Source organism: Leiobunum rupestre, chromosome 1 (assembly GCF_980474605.1).
Source record: "Leiobunum rupestre chromosome 1, qqLeiRupe1.1.hap1, whole genome shotgun sequence".
Classification (NCBI taxonomy): domain Eukaryota; kingdom Metazoa; phylum Arthropoda; class Arachnida; order Opiliones; family Sclerosomatidae; genus Leiobunum; species Leiobunum rupestre.
This window is the reverse complement of record NC_143384.1, coordinates 95,770,948-95,777,342: the sequence shown is the minus strand read 5'-3', so window position 1 is coordinate 95,777,342 and position 6,395 is coordinate 95,770,948. Positions and strand designations below refer to the sequence as shown.

The 6,395-nt window shown below is 34.7% G+C and overlaps 1 long non-coding RNA gene across 1 annotated transcript; it reads left to right on the top strand.

Annotated features, from left to right (window-relative positions):
• The first annotated feature begins 568 nt into the window (after positions 1-568).
• LOC149969043 (uncharacterized) lies at positions 569-1,172 on the top strand. Its single transcript, XR_016480748.1, has 4 exons — positions 569-667; positions 729-830; positions 895-996; positions 1,079-1,172. It is a non-coding gene; the product is annotated as an uncharacterized LOC149969043 (long non-coding RNA).
• The last annotated feature ends 5,223 nt before the right edge of the window (positions 1,173-6,395 follow it).

The following is a 6,395-nucleotide window of genomic DNA, read 5'->3' as shown; positions in this document are numbered from 1 at the left end:
GCTATGGCCAAAGCAAATAGAAGTAGAGATGAGGTTGAAATATCCAAAAGTACGGATAATGATGAGACTAGAAGACGAAGAGTAAAAAAAAAATTTCAACGGTGTCTGGAAATCATAAAGATGGAGAGGAGTCAAACTTATCTTCAGATAAGATTTCACTTAAAAAGAAACATAATAAAAAGAATAACTATGTAGTACCATCTGCCCCTATTTTTCCTACTCTCATAATAAACGGTAACATTGAATTTTTTAAAAGCTTGTACATGAAAAGTAAATGTTAATTTATTTTTAAGAGAAAATACTATAGACGTACTTGAAAAAGAAGCCGCTTTATTAGATGAACAACATAATGAGTTTATTTTAGAGAGCTCAAGAAAAAATGGTAAATTTTTACAAATAATTAAATTCACTTTAGATATAGGTTTTCAAGTACTTTTTTGCTTTAGATTCTAACACCAACGATCCTGGTTCTAGTAGTACAGTCACTAAGAATGTTTTCCCAATCGGTAAGTTTCTTAAATAAATTAATAAATACTGACCAGGTAACAAATATCAATATAAAATTTTAGGACTAAACAAAATTGGAAAAACATCTGTTTGACGAGAGATACTATTGACACAGATAGTAGCGGTTCTGAAGATTCAGTTAAAACTTCTAAATCTTTTGGTTACTTTGACTATTAAAATCAAGCATCCTTTTTAAAATACAACTAATATATCTGTTTTAGGCAATAAAAGTAAAGTGAACAAGAACAGGAGTTCTGTCCCAGAAACTGTTGATTCTGAGGGTAGTAAATCTGATCATAGACTAAATAGTTCAAACACGTTTGGTAATTTACAATTGTGTAAATTTCATTTCATTTTAGATTAAATTTTCAAATGTATCTCTTTTAGGTAATAAAAGCAAAATGTACCACAGTAGCAGCTTAAGACCGAAAACTACTGCAACCAATATTGGCAATTCGGAGCGTAGACTGGAAAGATCAAAAAATATCGGTAACTTTTATATTATTGTAAGCAATCTTGCTTTTTAATACCATACATAGTACATTAATACATTTATATTTATTGTCTTAAGGCCATAAACGTAAACTAAGTAATGGTTCTTTGGGAAAAAATAATGAATATGATAGCAGCGACTTAAAGCATTAAACTAACCCTAAAACACTTGGTAATTTTTTTAATTAAATTTTATTTTTTCGTTTTTAATATGTTCTAACTTAAAATTTTTAGGAAGTAAAAGCAGAAAAAAAGATTTCAGTTCTCGCGCGATTTACAATCCACTGAAACTGAAAGCGATTCTGATTATCCTACCAAAAGAAATAAAGAATCTAGTAAGTACCCACTATTTCAAACTTTTCTTGAAATACATTTTATAAATTTATGTATAATTAGATTATATAGTAAATATAAGACAATTATTTTATTGGATCCCTTAAAAATCCTTTTTAGACCCTTTTTTAACAATAGAAGTCCCTTGTTGGTTTCTAAACTTTTTCCGTTAAATAATTATTTAAAAAATTAATTTTGACCCATTATCTGTTTGTTGATTACGTTATTCGCTAGCGAAACGGGTATAGGCGGCGCCACAGTCGCTACCCCTGCAGCTTGGTTTGTCTGCGTACTTTGTTGATCAAAACAAACGATTAATATGGCGGATTGTAGGCGCAGAGGTGGCATAAATTGCCTTTTTGTAGTAATACTGCCTTTAAAAATATTACAATTCGAGTAAATGGTGAAAAAAGAACGTTGGAGTTATCGTTTCACAACTTTCCGAAATGCAAAAATCTTTTTAATGTGTGGTTAACTAATATAAAATCAGGGAAGATGCCTAGTTAGTGGGCACAGATTTGCAGCGCCCATTTTAAAGATAAAGACTTTTTAGAAAGAAATGGTGAGACACAAATTTTACTTGTTATTACTGATTTTAAAGTTAATATTATTAAATATATATAATAATAACTGTCATTTAGATGAAGAGAATTCAAGAGACGCATGAAATGCAGTGCCATTCCAAGCAATAATTTACCATGTAGACTTATTACAAATCCAATGTAACTAAATAAAAAGAGAGGACCCTCGACACGTCTTCTTTTATCTAAGACACGTGGCTCCCGCTATCCAACAAACAACGAACCGTTTCAACATTCTCTTCTTGATTACTCACTAATGCTCTCTCTGTGTGAAGGAGTACTACTTCTTTAGGCGTTGTATTAGGAAACAACGTCATTGCCGTTTTGTGAATCGTTTTAAAGGTGATCTGTTTTATTATATACTGCAAAATAAGGAAATGCTAATGAATAAAATTAATTTTAGGTCAAGCCGTTCGATTGTCATTATCGCTGTAAAATATTACATTGAGGCCCACAAAATTTTGCGTTAAAAGGGCATATTTTTCTATTTTGTATTGGACCCCAATTTTCCTATCTTTGCCACCCTGATGGTTCGGTATGAGTTTTCGAGTTGATTAATAACATTTCGAGCTATTGCCGCAGATCCCAATATGATTAAAAATAATACTGTAAATTCAAATGGTTTTTATTTTTAATACTTATTTGCATATCTTAACATTTTATTCACTTCTATTGTAATTTCTAATTAAGTGGTTTCTTCAATGAATTTAATTGCTTTTAACTTTGAATTAATTCTATAATACATTTGTTTTTGCCTTTTTAGTTAACATGGCTTTGAGTAGAAAATTCATAACATAAATAGTTCAGTTCATTTGTTATCTACAAATACTAATTGGCCAAAATTTAAAATAGGAACTAATTTGACCATGGATGTATTATAGAAGGATATATCTCTCCTACCTTTGGTAACGTAAAGTGTCTGGTGCGCATTCGGTTGAAAGCTGGGGGCAAATCTAAGATATTTTCCCCCCTACATTGGCGGAAGTGAGGCGCTTTTAGCGGAAATTGATTTTTTCTGTTTCTAGAAAAAAGAGAGGGAGCCACAGTAGTGATTTTGAAATTTGAATTTATCGTCTGCCTTAACGGATTTCGATAAGCGCCATTTCGGCAATACATTCCTTTCAATTTAATTCGTGATTAGCCAAAAAGAAATTTAGATATAAATTAATTCTTCCGGAATCAACTGGTTTTACCATGGGGAGGAATAAAAACTGTATATATCCCACGTGTAACAGCGATTCCAGGCGTGATTACAAACCTCATATGCTTGGGGTGTCTTTTATACCTTTCCCAAAACCAATAACCAAACCAGCTTTAAGTTTTAAATGGGTAAAATGGCTCAAAGAGGTTAGAGCGGATTTCACGAAAGCTAAGATAACCAAAAGCACATATTTATGCACTAAACACTTCGTTGGATCTAAACTGATGAATTTCCGGACCCTGTGCATCCGAATGTAAGTTATAAAGCCTTTTTTCATCATTTATTTTTGTATCCATATACTTATCTTACATATTTGGGTCAATTTTACAGAGCATGGTATCGCTTTTAAAGCCCATATTGTCACGAAGTATGGAATGTAATGCCAAATTATCAACTTCAAAGGAACCTACAACTTCGAAAGAACCAACTCAGACTAATGTTAGTATAACCAAATTTATAGTGTTGACACTGCCACAAATTATGGTAATTCATTTCTTCTCTGTAGAAATCGGTATCTTTGTTGAAGCCAAATTTTTCAAGTACACCAAAACCGCTTTCTCGACTTCCAATATCAGAAAGACGGATAGAAGCTCAAAGGTTCCTGGATCTGGACAAAAGTGTAAGTTTTTTATTAACTGACATGCGATACGATTGTTTTCACTGAGGAATAAATTGTAGTTGATGGTCCACTTGGTCAACTCAGACACGGAAACTTACTAATATGACTGAATGCACTATTGAAAGTAAACAGGTGCAGCTGGAATCGCTTATCTCCATTAATAAGTCCGATTAAGTCGATATATCAACGTGTGCGCCCAGAAAACACTTTCTTTGCTAGGAGACAACTTAAAAGGTAATTGTTCAACTGATGACTTTGAAATACTTAAAATATCTCTGCGAAAGAAAAAGGGTCGCTTTGATAAGTGGTGGAAAGACGCTTCCAGATGTATGAAAAACTTTGAGATGGCTCACGCTTCATGGCTGGATTCGGATTATACCATGTTAAATATTTAACAAGTATTTCAAAGAAAAGAATAATATATTAATCTACTAAATTTGAAGGCATTGTATAAGCCGTGTAAAAAGAAAATAAAACTCCTCTCTTTGTAGCGCGTGCGAGAGTATACCACAAAAATGTAAAATATTAAAAAGTTGTCGCGAGCTAATTATTGTTTTTAAAAAGAGGATCGTTAGGCTTGAGTTTTTAATATAAAATTCGAATTAAAGGAGTTAACAAAGGAAAGTTGTATATTTTTTTCAGTCTATATTTTAGCTCTCCCAATTAATTTAAAGTTAATTTTCCTCACTGTTTTGGTGCCGAAACCCGGGAATATTTCCGGTGTTATTAAAATAGTCAACTCCTTCGTGCTTGTGTAATTCGACGCTTCGAAAATGGCTGATGACTTGAGAAAATTCGCGAGAAAGAGAGGGGCGCTAAGAGCTTCCGCAACTATCATATTTAGGTCGTTGGATGAAGAACTAGGAAGAAATGAGAAGGACTACGATAATTTAGAAGATTCCCTTACGCAATTGACATCAAAAATGACAATTAGAAGTGAATTGGATGCGAAAATCGAAAATCTATTAACAGATATTGAGGACTACGAGCAAGAAATAGAAAGAGCGGAAGAATACAGAGAAAGAGTCGTCGATTTGAAGAGCAAAGTGACAAGGGTATTATCACGCAATAGGAGAGTTCACCCCCTGCAAATCCTGATCTGAACTTCGTCAATGCTGTAAATCCGGCCGCGAGAATCATGGAACCCACCGTAAAGCTTCCACGTTTGGAGATTAAAAAAATCAACGGCGATATAGCAGAGTGGCAAAATTTCTGGGCGCAATTTAATAGCGCTATTCATACTAACGCTCAACTACATGCCACCGAAAAATTCAACTATTTGAAGAGTTATTTGGACGGAGCGGCAGAAAGAGCTATATCCGGATAAGCATTGATTGAAAGAAACTACGAGCCAGCTATCCAAATACTTCAAAACAGGTTCGGAAGAAAACTATTAATTAACGCGCACATGAACCGTCTATTGAGTATGGATCCGGTTACAAGATCGAGTGATATCTGTGCTCTTCGAGCACTCTACGATTCCTGCGCTATTGAAGTCAGAAGTCTTCAGTCCAAAGGCATTGTCGCGGACAGTTACGGATCCCTGTTATGTCCAGTGTTGTTGAAATTGTTACCACAAGATATAGCGTTGCTTTTTAGCAGAGAGCAAGACCACGAAGCCGAATGGAAAGTTGACGAGTTACTGAGATTTTTAAATAAAGAAATTTCCAGTCGAGAACGAGCATTTGCGGTACAACGAATTGAACCCAATCGATCACACCAGGAAAATTCTACACAAGTTGGAAAACCGTCTCGTTCAACTGGAAATACGCGTCAGAACAGCTATCAAAACCGAAGACCCGTTATTACTACCGCCGCTTCTTTTAGTGCTAACGTCGTGAAGCAGTGCGTCTTTTGCGAAGACCTCTCGCATAATTTCTACGTGTGCACTAAAAATACTGTTGAGGAACGAAAGGGAATCGCTCTGAAGAAGAAGCTGTGCTTCATATGTCTGAGGGGAAATCACAGAGCTCACGCGTGCCGTTCGAAGTTTAATAAATGTACCAAATGTGGACGCCGACATCATGTAATTTTGTGTGATAAACGGCCTGAAGACACTGCGACTAAAGTTAAAGAAGTTGAAACTCAAAACAGTCACGTAGCGGCAATGACGTTGTTTCCTAATACAACGCCTAAAGAAGTAGTACTCCTTCACACAGAGAGAGCATTAGTGAGTAATCAAGAAGAGAATGTTGAAACGGTTCGTTGTTTGTTGGATAGCGGGAGCCACGTGTCTTAGATAAAAGAAGACGTGTCGAGGCCTCGACATTTTGTTGACCCTGATAATTTTTTGAACACCTTAATCCAGGATACTACCAACCAATCTGTATATAATCTGGACATCAGTAATCAAAGCTTAACCAAAAATGCAGAGATAGTTGCTCAAAGAGAAACCGCAGATAATTCGCACATGATCAATGAAACTGACGGAGAATGCATTTCGGAGATAGTCATCCAAAGTGAAATTGATGATCAACATATGATTCAAACTGAGAATGGAAATCAACAGCTAATAAATAATGCACAGAAGACACCTGCAAAGAACATTTACAAAGACTTTATGACCTCACCAGAATGGCTAAAACTAGTAAAAGAAAATTGGTTGTCCAACTTATCCAATTTAGAAAATAGGAAAGTGCACTTTCTGAAAGTTATGGAAGAA